The sequence below is a fragment of the Onychostoma macrolepis genome, chromosome 11 (assembly GCF_012432095.1).
Source record: "Onychostoma macrolepis isolate SWU-2019 chromosome 11, ASM1243209v1, whole genome shotgun sequence".
Taxonomy (NCBI): Eukaryota; Metazoa; Chordata; class Actinopteri; order Cypriniformes; family Cyprinidae; genus Onychostoma; species Onychostoma macrolepis.
In genome coordinates, this window is record NC_081165.1 from 1,632,684 (window position 1) to 1,647,155 (window position 14,472).

Consider the following 14,472-nt stretch of genomic DNA (forward strand, 5'->3'; position numbering starts at 1 on the left):
CATAGAAAATGTTTTCTTTTGTGTTCAACAGAAGAAAGAAATGGGACGTCTGGTCTCCCTACGAAGACTGTTTTTGCATGTCTACATCCAGGCAGATTCATTTCTTGAAGAGCTTTGTGTTTTGCATTTAATTTTTTTTACATCCTAATTCATGGCTTCTTTTTGCTTCAGTCCACACAAGCCTCTAACATCTCGCATTCACGTCTGGGCTCCTTATATAAGAAGGAATATCTGAGTTTTATGATCTGCTGAATCGCACTAGGCCCATTAGCATACGTCAGAGCCGCGGCTGCCCGAGTCTTATTAATCTGTGTGGAGAGAGAAATGGAAGAAAGAGAGGATAGGAGGATGGATAAACGCGTATGAGATTAGCACCGACTCCACAGATCTTTCGTTGCGGAGATCATATAGATGAACACACACACATATGAATACACAACACCTCTGTGTCATCTCTTCACCTTGGCATGAGCATGTATGTGCCTCTGAATGTGTATGTGTGTGCATATGTGTGTGTGTGTGTGTGTGTGTGTGTGTGTGTGTGCGCTGAACTTATCATTGCAGCGATGAGATGTGAGGATGTGTGTATGTGTTAAGCCTCAGGGCGATTATTCTGTCAGGAGTGTTTCTCTGCTGCAGCCCATCCTGCCAGGAAGCAACTCTAAATCCACACTGATCGGTCCAAAGTCAAGATTTCACCATTCAACATATTCCCATCTCTTACCAAACAGATCCAAGCACAGACGGCGAGATCTCGCTTTACTCGTCCTCCACACGCACACATGCTAAGCCTCCTCTACATGCTGCTGTGGGATAAGACTGCATGCCTTGTCATGCCCGATCACTGTGATTCCACCAACCCTGCCCAGCACAAAACTGGCACTGCCAACCATCAGTGTGGTGTGTGTGTTTGAGTTTGTTTGTGTGTGAGAGTTTAATTTGTGTCTATGCAAGAAAAAAAGTGGTCTAGCAGTGTTTTGGCCCATGTACCGCCAAGTTAAATATAATGGACTACGAAAAAGCTACTAAAACGGGTCTCTCAGTAATGCCAAATACACCCAAAGGATACTGAGAGTCACTTTCTCCACCTCAATACCAGTAACAAGTAATATAACTACATTTATAATAAATACGTTCAATTTAAAACACCTGGGTGTTTAAATTTGGTTCATGAAACGTCATTGATTTCAGTGAAGGGAAACCCAACTTATTCTTACTACTTAAAAATAAATATTATATTATTATATTATATTATATCAAAATAATATATATATATATATATATATATATATATATATATATATATATATATATATCACAGTGATATATACAGTATGCATTACAGACACATTAGATGCATTTAATTGACAGTGATGCATTTAAGAGACAGTAAAAAACCTATTTACAAAATTTAATTAAAAAATATAATAATAATAAATACTGTTCTTTTGAACTTTCTATTCATCAAATAATTTAGAAAACAAACGTATCACATTTTCCACAATACTATCAAGCAGCACAATTGTTTTAAATATTTATAATAAAAATATATATGTTTCTTGGGAAATCAGCAAATCAGCATATTAGAATGATTTCTGAAGGATCTGTCAGGAATTTACAGTCACTTCAGTCACCGGCCACAACAATCACCAGAATACTGATCACCCGCACCTGCAGCCACTAATCAGCACTCCTTCATATACACGCTCCACTCAGACACTCATTGTCTGGTCTACCGTTCACTACCCTGAACTGACACCAGACCCAGTGTGCACTTACCTATGTGTACTTACCTTCCAGACACCTGTTACCCTCCAACAATCCTCCTCTGATACTCCTATGAAGACTCCCCTGTTTCCTGGTTCCCGTTCTCCTTCAATCCCGCAAACGAAATTACTCTCATCAGTATTCTGCCAAGCCCCTGTGAATCTGGTTATTCTACAAGACACTCACCTGCCATTTGCTCCTCATGACCAGCTGTCATTCAGTCAATAAATTATTGTTGTTTCACTCACCTGTTGTTTCCGACTCTGCTTGTGACAGAAGACTGGACCAACACCGACACTTCCATGGATCCCCAATCTCCCTCACCTGCGGATGTCCTGGAGGAGCTGGTCAACACTCTTCGGGCTTCTCTCATGCCAACACCCAACCCTCCATCTGCCTCTGCCAGTCCCATGGCTATGCCTGTTCCTACGTGGGCGATTCGGCTGTGTGTGGCGGCTTCCTCCTTCAAGTTGCACTGTAGATCGAAATGCAGCCGCAGAAGTTTACGACTCAGCGCTCCAAGGTAGCTTTTCTTATCTCACTCCTTTCCGGTCGAGCATTGTTATGGGCGAAGGCCATTTATGATGATTACATTGAATTGGAGACTTATGCAAACAGCCAATAGAATCTCTCAGCGCTTTGCCGCTTGCCACACTACCGAAGCCGCTCACCAGTCAGTCTCACCCGCTGCCGATTCCCCAGTACCAGAGCCTATGCAAGTGGATTTCACCCAGCTTTCTAGTGCCGAACGTGCTCACCGAGTTGCGGCTGGGCTCTGCCTCTGTTGTGCCACTACCGATCATTACATCGGGACCAGCCCTATCCGACCCCCACGTCCAGCGGTGAGTACTATTCAGCTCAATCCAGTAATTTCCACGCTTTCCATGCTTGCAGTTCAACTATTCATTCCAGTCCATTCCGTTACAGCCTCAGCCCTTGTCGACTCAGGCTCCTCGGGCAACTTCATATCGAAAGACCTAAGTCGCCTGCATCTGCCCCGCCGCCGTCATGCCCAGGAGCTCTGAGTCGAAACCATCCAAGGAAAGCCACTAGGACGTGGGCATGTGAGGTATGAGGCTCCCCCCTTAAAACTCAGGATTGGTAACTTGCATGAAGAGGAAATCACTTTTCTGGTACTGGAGGGACCCATAGTGGACATCATCCTGGGACGCCCCTGGCTCATCCTCCATTCTCCAGAGATTAGATGGGACTCCTGTGAGGTTATTCGCTGGAGCGAATTCTGCCACCAACACTGTCTCACTGGACTTCCACGTCCACTCCACAAGTCACCCACCGTCCAGATTGCCTCCACGCGTATTGAGAGTCCCGAGCCCAGTGTGACTGCCTCCGTCCCATCTGATTATGTGGCGTTCCAGGATGTTTTCAGCAAGCAGGCAGCCACTCAACTACCACCTCATCGGCCATGGGACTGTGCCATCGACTTGCTGCCCGGATATACACTCCCCAAGGGTAGAGTGTATCCACTGTCCATGCCGGAGCACAAGGCTATGGAGGAACACATCAAGGAGGCTCTTAGCCAAGGGTTCATCCGACCATCCAGCTCACTGGCGGCCTCGAGTTTCTTCTTCATGTGTAAGAAGGACCGGGGCTTGCGACCTTGCATTAACTACAGAGCTCTGAACTCACAGACGGTCAATCTTCCTTATCCACTTCCCCTGGCCCCTGCCGCTCTTGAGGAACTCCGTGGGGCACGCATCTTCTCCAAGTTGGACCTGCGGAGCGCATATAACCTCGTCCGGATCCAGGAAGATGATGAATGGAAGACGGCCTTCATTACCTCTTCCGGCCACTATGAATACCTTGTTATGCCGTATGGCCCGGCCAACGCCCCATCGGTCTTCCAGGGGTTCATGAACGAGTTGTTCCGGGAGTTTCTGCACAACTTTGTGATTGTTTACAGCGATGATATACTCATCTTCGCCCAGAACCAGGCTGACCATCGCCACCACGTTAAGCAGGTCCTCCAGAAGCTCCGCCAGCACCATCTGTACCTGAAGTTGGAGAAGTGCAAGTTCTATCGACCCACTGTGCAGTTCCTCGGCTACATCATCGACCAAGAGGGAATTCAGATGGACCAGGAGAAGGTAACTGCCATCACGGAGTAGCCAATTCCCCAATCTGTAAAGGAGCTTCAGAGATTCCTGGGATTTGCTAATTTCTATCGACGTTTCATCAAGGATTTCAGTCTGCATACAGCCCCATTGACCACCATGATCTGAGGTAAGCCCAAGTCCCTGTCCTGGAACTCTAGCACCCACTAAGCCTTCGAGAAACTCAAGACGGCATTCAGCAAAGCCCCCATCCTTCGTCCTCCAGATCCCCAGGTACCGTTTGTGGTGGAAGTGGACACCTCCACCACTGGAGTCGGGGCAGTGCTGTCCCAGCAGTTCGGTGAGCCTCCACGCCTCCAGCCTTGCTCATACTACTCTAAGAAACTGACCCCAGCGGAGCAGACTTATGACATTGGTAACAGGGAGCTGTTGGCCATCAAGTTAGCCCTTGAAGAGTGGTGGCATTGGCTGGAGGGAGCTAACCATCCCTTCACCGTCATCACAGACCACAAAAACCTCCAATATCTCCGTGAAGCCAAGAGGCTCAATCCCCGACAAGCCAGTTGGACTCTGTTTTTTACCCGGTTTAACTTCTTCATCACCTACCGTCCAGGAAACCTCAACTGCAAAGCTGACGCCTTATTCCGCCTGCATTCTCCCGATGCACCATCAGATCCCGAACCAATTCTGTCTCCAGCCCTCATTGTAAGCCCCATCCTCTGGAACATCAACGAAGAGATCAGAGCCGCCACTCAAACCGAACCCTGCTCCGCTGGGAGGCCCAGAAGGGAAAACTTCCGTTCCTACACCCCAATGGCAGTCCCTTCTGGGCTCTGTTCATAATGTACTCTGGACATCCAAGCAGCCAATGGACCTCTCACTCCTCCAAGCTCGGTACTGGTGGCCCAGTATGCCCCGGGATGTCGACAGGTACGTCCGCAGTTGCTCAGTCTGTCCAGGAACGATCCAGGAACTCGGACGTTACCTCCAGGCATACTACCAAGAAGACCAATACAGCTGGAGCCGTTTCCTCCCATGGGTCGAGTATGCACAGAACTCCCTCAGACACAACACCACCGGCCTCACACCCTTCCAGTGCATACTCGGCTACCAGCCCCCGCTCTTTCCATGGACAGGAGAGCCCTCGGAGGTTCCAGCTGTAGACTACTGGTTGTGGAGAGAGTGTGGGACTCAGTTCACATCCATCTCCAATGGGAAGTGCGGAGGCATAAGAGCTTTGCAGATGCCCGGCGTGCCCCGACTCCCAATTACCATCCAGGAGACCTGGGATGTCCACCCGGGATCTGCGCCTCCGCCTGCCCTGCAGAAAGCTGAGCCCCTGCTATATTAGTCCATTCACGATCCAGAGGCAGATCAACGAGGTTACCTACCAGTTCCAATTGCCACCCAAGTATCAAATTCACCCCACGTTTCACGTTTCCCTCCTTAAACCTTTCTCTCCTTCCAATCCAGAACCCCATGACCCGAACAAGCCCCCTCCTCCAGAGATCTTGGACCAGCCTTCTGTATATCAGGTCAGAGACATCATGGACTCACGGCGACGGGGTGGCCGGCTCGAATACCTAGTCGACTGGGAGGGCTATGGATCTGAAGAACGTTCCTGGGTGGTCCGGGACGATATCCTTGATCCCATGCTACTGGAGGAATTACATCGTGTCCACCCTGATCGTCCCGCACCCAGAGGCTGTGGTCGTCAGGAGCCGCCCCTGGAGGAGGGGGTAGTGTCAGGAATTCAGTCACTTCAGTCACCGGCCACAACAATCACCAGATCACAATCACCTGAATACTCATCACCTGCAGCCACTAATCAGCACTCCTTCATATACACTCTCCACTCAGACACTCATCATCCGGTCTACCGTTTACTACCCTGAACTGACACCAGACCCAGTGTGCACTTACCTATGTGTACTTACCTTCCAGATCCTCCTGTGATACTCCTACGTTGTGAGACTTCCTTGTTTCCTTGTTCCCGTTCTCCTTCGATCCCGCAAACGAAATTACTCTCATCAGTATTCTGCCAAGCCCCTGTGAATCTGGTTATTCTACAAGACACTCACCTGCTATTTTCTCCTCACGACCAGCTGTCATTCAGTCAATAAATTATCCTGTTGTTTCACTCACCTGTTGTTTCCGACTCTGCTTGTGACAGGATCATGTGACACTGAAGACTGGAGTAATGATGCTGAAAATTTAGCTTTGCATCACAGGAATAAATTGCATTTTAAAATATATGAAAATAGAAAAGTTATTTTAAATTCTAATAATACTGTATGTCACAGTTTTTACCTTTTTTCTTTCTTTTTTTTTTTGAATTTTTATCAAATAAATTCAGCCTTGGTGAGCGTTATAGACTTATTTAACTAAATGTATACAGTATGTATATGCATATGTGTGTATAAACTTATAAATGATGACATAATTATTCCTTTGCCATGACACAATGCAACATCTTGTACTTTATCAGATTTTGTCATGGTTCATTTTACAGATACTGTACACCTGTATGTCTTTCTTATCTGTGTCTATCTTATCTGTGTTTTCAGAGGAACAGCGAGTGCCCAGATACATCATACCTACATTTGACCTACGGAGCTGCTCTGATTACTACTGTGCTCTCTTATAACAGAAACCGAGAGAATGTGTTTATGTAGGTGTGTACATGAAATTGGCAAGTGTGGGTCTGAGTTCCACAGCATTGGCAACTTCCTCTCTTTCATAATTATTTTTTGAAAAGCAATTCTCAGTCACTTTCAGATAAGACACAGGTAAGGTACAAACAGTTAGTTCACCCACAAATTACCTATTAATACGCACTGTTTCATAATCTTCATGTTGTTCGAGTCCCATAAGGTCATGACTTTTTCCTTCCACATAAATATGTTAAATAACACAAATATCCTTTATGTATTTAAGTCCATTTCATTAACCAATTTCTTTGCTGCTGACCTTTACTGATCCAATTCAACCATACGAATGAGCAAAATGAACTTTAGTTAAACATTGCATTTGTGTTTCATTGCTGCAGTAAGAGTGTTGAACTTTCTTCTCCAGTGTCCTATTCTTCTGCAATCCAGAATGGCAGCACAGCAGAAAGCTTTGTTTGAGCTGCACCCTTAAGTCATGTCATTTTTGGTGTGAAAGCACTTTTACATTTGGAATTTTTATATATATATATATATATATATATATGTTAGAAACAACAAGCAAGCCCAGCCCAGATGAGATAAAGCAATGCAAAAGTAACACAACACATTACTTTTCATAAAAAGTAACTAAGCAATGCAATTAGTTACTTTTTTAAGGCAATAATGTGATAATGTGTTGCATAGTAGCTTTCCCCAACACACAACACAACAAAATATATTTTCAATGTTGTTTTGGACCCCATTGACTTTGACTGTATTGACAAACACCATTGAAAAAAAAAAAATCTGTTCTGCAGAAGGACGGAAGCTATACAAGTTTAAGCAAATGATGACAGAACTGTCCCTTTAAAAAAATAGATCTTGTGTTTTAGGATACATTTGAAGGGAAAACCATAATGAGACTGAGCGAGAGAGAAACAGAGAGAGAGGGATGACCTCTCTTCCCTGGGCCCAGCTGTACTATGACATCCCACATCTCAGAATTCCTAATTTTAAGAGACTCCGACTTCTTTTCCTGTTTTGGTTTGATGTTTCTGCCCAGTATATCACCTAGTCCACCTCCCAACATAAAACGTTTTGAGTTTTACGGCTTCGAAGAAGACTTAAAAGCAATCACCCGTAAATCTCTATGAGTAATAAAGAGCTAGAATTAAATTTCTGTCTGCTTTGCTTGTTGTCTTTTCTTGTCAGTCGTTTAAACATCTTTCAGGTGGGTTTGGGGGGTTTTCATAACCTGAAAGGAAATGAGTAGTGCTCAATAGGAACTTGAATACAGAATCTGGTGAGAAAGCCTGCTTAACAAGGTTAGATAATATAGTTTAGATGCAGAGAAATGCAAAAACCAACCCACACAAAAAGTTCCCCTTCCCGTTTACCTGGAAAAGTGCACTGGCACGTGGCCCGACCGCATTCCTGCAGGGTCTGATCGTGAATCTCCCTGAGGAATCTGAACGGTTGAACCCTCTGAGATGACCTGCAGCCAATTCCTTGTAGACCCTCGTAAAGACAGGCCTGGGTGGTCAGGTCCCTCTCATCTCTCCTCCCTTTCTCTCTGCCCCCCTTTCACCTCTATCCATCACCTACAGGGGAGTGCAACATTAGACCTAAATCCATCAGCCAGTTCGGGGCCAGTTTTGGGCCAGTTTGGACCAGCCAAGGCCCTTTGGGGGCCAAAACCTTACCTAAAAGAAACCAGCACATGACACGTAAACAAACCAACAGAGGAGACATTATTACACCAAAGGGTGAGGGTTTAGCTAGATTAGCATGGGCCAGTTAGCCTCTGCTGGTAGATACTGTAACTTCACCATTCTGGACACAAAATAGCATGTTTCGACAATGACAAACACTGAAAAGTAGCTGTTTACTCTGAAAACGAGATGCTGTGACACATGATATAAGATATGTTTTCAATGTTAATTGAGTTTTTGTCCTAACCAACCTGACAGTTCAGGTACTGATTGTGTTTTGTATAATATTAAAATGGTTTGAGTTCAAATTAAATTGTGTGTGGTTTTTACAGCTAAAATTAAAGCATTGGTTAATCTGCACAAGATCTTGAAAATAACTTGAAGGGAAAAACAATTGTTCAAACTGTAAACCGTGAACAAACAAAAAATTGTATAAGGCACTGAGTATGTTATTTAAAACTTTTTTAAATGCTTTAAATTTATTTACTTGATTATGCAAGCTACTTATCGAGTCAATACTGTGACTATTATTAGTTGAAAATATTATTTATGCACATTATATGTGAATATCATATCATATTTATCATATTTGTTACATAAGACATAACTGTCATCAATTCTTGACTATTAATCTTAGAATATTATATTTTAAGATCACAGTAACTTTATACATACCGTGTCATATTGTCACAGTAGTTCATGTCATAGTCAGTTTGGCAGTTTCACAGCTGAGCCCAAGCCTCCTTTACTAATTAGAAAAGGTCACTTTAGAACTAGTAACAAAGGAATGCTGAGTTGCTTCATTGAAAGCTTATTGTATTACTGTATTAAAAGCTCACTGTAAGTGGAGTAGAGTATTTTGAGAGAGAGAGATGGACTGCAGTGAGTTTGATTACCTGCATCTAATACAGCATTCATTCTGCAGGTCAATCTCAAATTCACATTCACAATAAAACATTAGTTTGAATGTGATATCTTTGTCATAATATCCTTTCATCTGTTAAGGGTAATTTCCGACATCATTGCTCAGTGCATTTATTGACTGCGTCTTACAAGGTGTTGTTGAAAATAAAAATAACTTCCTTGTTTAAAACCGTTTCAGTCTCTTTTGATATAAGTCTTTACTGCTGACTCACTCTTGTCGCCAATGTAAATAAAATCACCATCACAAACACACGTTTACCAATAATAAATGCTTATTTATATAAAATATTATTTATTTAATAATACAACAGCCATAATAAAAGTTTCTAGGCAATTCAGTCAAAAGCACAAAGGCAGTGCTCTGATAAACAGCATTAAAGTTACATCAAATATAACGTGATGAGATTTTGCCCTCAGCCAAAACTATTTGTTCTGGAACAAATCATAGATTAATGAAACGAAAGACTGTCCGTTAGATTTACCCAAAACGAATTATAGCTCATGTTTAACCTTTATAGAGACATCAGAGACACCAGCAAATTCCTGAAGATCTGGCCGAGGTGAGGCTGCTCTCGGTGGGTTCATGAGCGATGAACAGCTGCTGATGCCCTGGAGCTCACATCTTCGAAAACGTTGAAGCAAATTTTCAAATAGACGTTATCTTAATTTTTTTTTTTTAAATGCATAGTTGAAGTCTAAACATGTATATTATCCCCTTAAAAACTCTTAAAACTACATTCCGTGACACAAGAACAATATTATTTTTAAAATTATAGTGGATTTTGGTGTCCGCCATGACACTCACTGTAAGAAACACTGCAAGCCGAGTGATACAAACAGTGAAACGGTTGGAGTTAGTATATCACTTGAATATCACACTCTCATCAGCCGATCAGTTTTGAGGACCAGAAAGAACTGTTGTATAAATGTATGTACTGCAATGCAATTATATTTGATGGCCCAAATATAAATCTCATAATATTCTTTAGCAAAGGATTCAATTTCAACCAGTGGGTCCTACATTCCTCTCAGAATAGTTAAGATAATCCCTCTCTCTCTCTCTCTCTCTCCTGAGAAAATGAGCACCATCTGACAATGGGATTCATGAACAACTGTGTGTCAAAAACTGTCACCAACCCCCATTAAAAATGGACTCCTGATTTCCAGAGAAAACAGAACCACTAGATAGGCACCCTACAGAGAATTTGCCTGTATTCATGGAAAACAGTCCAGCTCTTCTAACTGAAAAACCATGTTGAGTGCCAAGATGATGAAATGTACTTCCTTTTCGGCTGCACTACCTCTTTTCTACCTCACTACCCCTTTTTGAGCACTCAGTAGTGACAGCGAGGCTTCTGTCTAACATGCTGACTGTGCTGAATGAATACCATCAATGTGAGAGCAGCCGGTGAGATCAGGGGCAACTGATACAAACACCCACTTTATTTAAATAAGAAACAAGTTATTGATCTTGATCAGACTGAGATAAACACATCTTACATACACACACACACACACATATATATATATATATATATATTAGTGCTGGGCAATGATTAAAATGTTTAATTGCAATTAATCGCATGATTTTTTTCTGCGATTAATCGCATTGTTATGCACAAAATTCAATAGTGAATTCAAAAGTAATGTGTTGTGCACAAAATTGCAATAACATTTGGTTTGCAAACACTTTAAACAAATAAGGTGCTTTTTTTACAGCAGTATTCCTTTTACATAGTAGCAGTTAAAATATTTCTTGTAAATCTCAACATAATGTAATCAAATTAAATATATAACCAAAGCTATTTGCCACTGCCAGGGCATTAACATTTTTATAGAAAATATTTTATAGTTTGTAATAGAAAAACAAGTTATGTCCAGAGCTTCGATCATAACATTATAACAATTAATACTTTCATTCAGCAACAGAGAAATAAATTGATCAAAAGTGACAGTAAAGTCTATAATGTTACAAAATATTTTATTTCAATAAATGCTGTTAAATGAACTTTCTATTCATCAAATAATCCTGAAAAAAAGGTTCACAGTTTCCACAAAAATGTTAAGCAGCAAAAACTGTTTTCAAAATTGATAACTTTAACTATTATTAAAAATATAGCACCAATAAATAATTAACAATTTAAGCAGCAAATCAGCATATTAGACTGATTTCTGAAGGATCATGTGACACTGAAGACTGGAGTAGCCTAATGATGCTGAAATGTTGGCTTTACCATTACATGAATATATTACATTTTAAAATATATTAAAATAGAAAACAAATATTTTAAATTTCAACAATATTACACAATATAAATATTGTTATATAATATATATATAAATATAAACTAATAAACTAAATATAAATATAAACTAAAAGTTTCCTGTAGCTGTTGCCCTCTCATCTTATCCCAAACTGAGCTTCACCCTTCTCTACGTTACTCCACCCAGAGCCCCGGCCCAGCCCAAACAGACGCCCATGAACCCACCCTATGCAGAGAGACACAGACAAACACACAGACACTCACACAACCACAAAGAAACAAACAGAGCTGGGGGCAGACGGCTCGTGACCCGCAGACATGAACACACAGATTCTGTGTTCTCAGCACGCTGGTGTGTGTGTGTACAGTACTCCCCAATTCCACATAGTTTCCCGTTCTCACAGGAAGGGACTGTGGGAACCACGCTGTCACTTCCTGTGTCCGTGGGCCTCAACCAATCACCATCAGATAAGGAGCCGCTCCCAGCCAATCACAAGCTCCCATGACAGGACGCCAACAGCGATAAGTGTTACGCAGCCGGGAGAGAAATGTCTTGATCTCGAATTCCCTTGTTTCCCACCAAAAATAGTTGTTTGGAGACAAGGTAGTTTTTGTTTCGGCATAATTAGAGTCTCTTTCATCTCGTCGTCTGTTCCTCTCGACCTGCGACCCCCAAGGTCGCAACGCAGGATATCCCACTCTTCAGTGCCCCATAATGTGGCATTTAGAGAGGATGAAGAGGGGCATTCAGGCCTGAACGGACAGGAGCGAGAGGAGGAGAGAGAGCCCTATCACTCCATCATTCCCTCGACAGGCTCGACACCCCCGGTTCAGGCCGCAGAGTCAGATCAAAGCCCCCGGAGCTCAAAGCGGCCCAGTGACACGCTGCTCTCTCATGCAGTGGGACGCATTAACTGAGCTCAGGCTGTCCCGTTCATGCACCCGGCATGCTGGATTGAGTGGCGTATGTGCACGTGCAAACACACACACACACACACACACACACACAACACACAGTTTGTTTCTGTGAATTGTGGGGACTTTCCATAGACTTCTATTACTTTTGTACTATCCCCTAACCCTAAACCTACCCCTTGCAGAAAACCTGTTTGCATTGTTACACTTTCAGATAAACATCATTTACTATTTTTACTATTTTTTTTCCCCTCATCACAATGTCAAAAATTTCAGGTATTTCTATCCTTGTGGGGACATTTGGTCCCCACAATGTAGCATAAACAAGTACACACACACACACACACACACACACACAGTACTTATGCCGACACAGATACATTCACTAAACCCTCATTTTGGTGATGTAATGTCATATGAACTAAAGTAACAAGTCACACACATTTTGGGACTCCATTTAAGGCCCGTTCACACCAAGAATGAGAACTATAAAGATAACTACATTAGCATCGTCCACACCAACGGATGGGATCGTCCTGTTTATTATTTGTCGTCTGCCTGTTATGCAAACTCTTGTGCGTGGCAATGGAATATGATTGCCTATCAATGTTTTTATCATTCATTAGCTGGAAAACAGATCATTCTGATTGTGATTCCAACAATAATGTTCCTCTTTATGGTTATGGTTATAGTTGTGTTGTGTACTTACTTGCCCTAATAGAATTAAATTCACCATTAAAACTTTATAGTTATAGTTATCGTTCTTGGTGTGAATTGTATTTAGAAGAGTCCACTTGTGCTTGAACCACTCAAAATGGATGTTAAAGGGATCGTTCGCCCAAAAATGATAATTCTGTCATCCTTGGGTTGTTCCAAACCTGTATGACTGGCTTTCTTCTATGGAACACATAAGATGATGTTTGAAAAATGTTTCACCTGTTTTTGTTCATGCAGTGACTGTCGATGGGGTCCAGAACAAGCTAAATGGAAACAAAATTTGCACATATATTGTAATTTGGGAAGATATTCTTTGCATAATTATTTTCTTTTCCCCCTGTGCTTCACACAAAGCTATTTTGTTGACATGCAAGACATGCAAAACAGAGCATTAATCATATGTAATGTGGGTTGGTAAGTCACTCTGCGGTCTAATGGATTTCTCAAAAAATCTTTACACACTTGAACAACCCTGCTAAAAGACAGAGATAAGTAATATAAATGTCTCATCAACTGCTTTATATTTCTAGCTGATGTTGCCCATTCACAATGACCACTTTTTTTTTTACTCCTAAATTATACAGTACATACAGTTAGGTCCATATATTTTTGGACACAGGCACAATTTTTATTATTTTAGCTGCTGACCAAAACATATTCAAGTTACAGTTATATAATGAATATGGGCTTAAAGTGCACACTCTGAGCTTTAATTTCAAGATGTAGGTGACTTTGTTTCTTCAGTAGAACACAAACGAAGATTTTTAACTCAAACCGTTGCAGTCTGTCAGTCATATAATGGCAGACAATGGGCTCCACGGCTTTGAGAGTGAAAAAAACATACACAAACAAAACCAAATTAAACCCTGCGGCTCGTGACAATACATTGATGTGTAAAGACACGAAATGATCAGTCTGTGCAAGAAACTGAACAGTATTTATATTGGGGGTTTTTTACCTCTGATTCACCGCAATGTCCGAACTGTCCTGAGCGCGTTCTCAACAGCCGGCGCATGACGCCTCTTCTTCTTCTTCTTCTTGCTTTATGGTGGATTACAGACTTATAAATGCATTACCGCCACCTATCTCTCAAGTGGATCATTGGCACTCCTAATTGAGATTGTAGATAGAGTGTCAATGGTCCATTTGAATCCACATGATTCCAAGTGTGCCATTTGCATTTGGAAGCTGTTGCTCTGAACCCACATCATATGGTCAAAGGAGCTCTCCATGCAGGTGAAACAGACAATTGTTAGGCTTCAAAATCAACAGTTTGGTACATTCTGAGAAAGAACGCACTGGTGAGCTCAGCAACATTAAAAGGCCTGGACATCCACGGAGGACAACAGTGGTGGATAATCTGAGGTAAAGAAAAACTCTTTCAAAACATCCAGCCAAGAGACGAACACTCTCCAGGAGGTAGATGTGTCACTGTCAAAGTCTACAATCAAGA

General features: G+C 42.1%; 1 long non-coding RNA gene across 1 annotated transcript; it reads right to left on the bottom strand.

Moving 5' to 3' along the window:
• Positions 1-7,077: 7,077 nt before the first annotated feature.
• LOC131549697 (uncharacterized) lies at positions 7,078-14,040 on the bottom strand. Its single transcript, XR_009273468.1, has 4 exons — positions 13,978-14,040; positions 13,239-13,282; positions 7,885-8,088; positions 7,078-7,742 (listed from the first exon to the last, which is right to left on the bottom strand). It is a non-coding gene; the product is annotated as an uncharacterized LOC131549697 (long non-coding RNA).
• Positions 14,041-14,472: the final 432 nt, after the last annotated feature.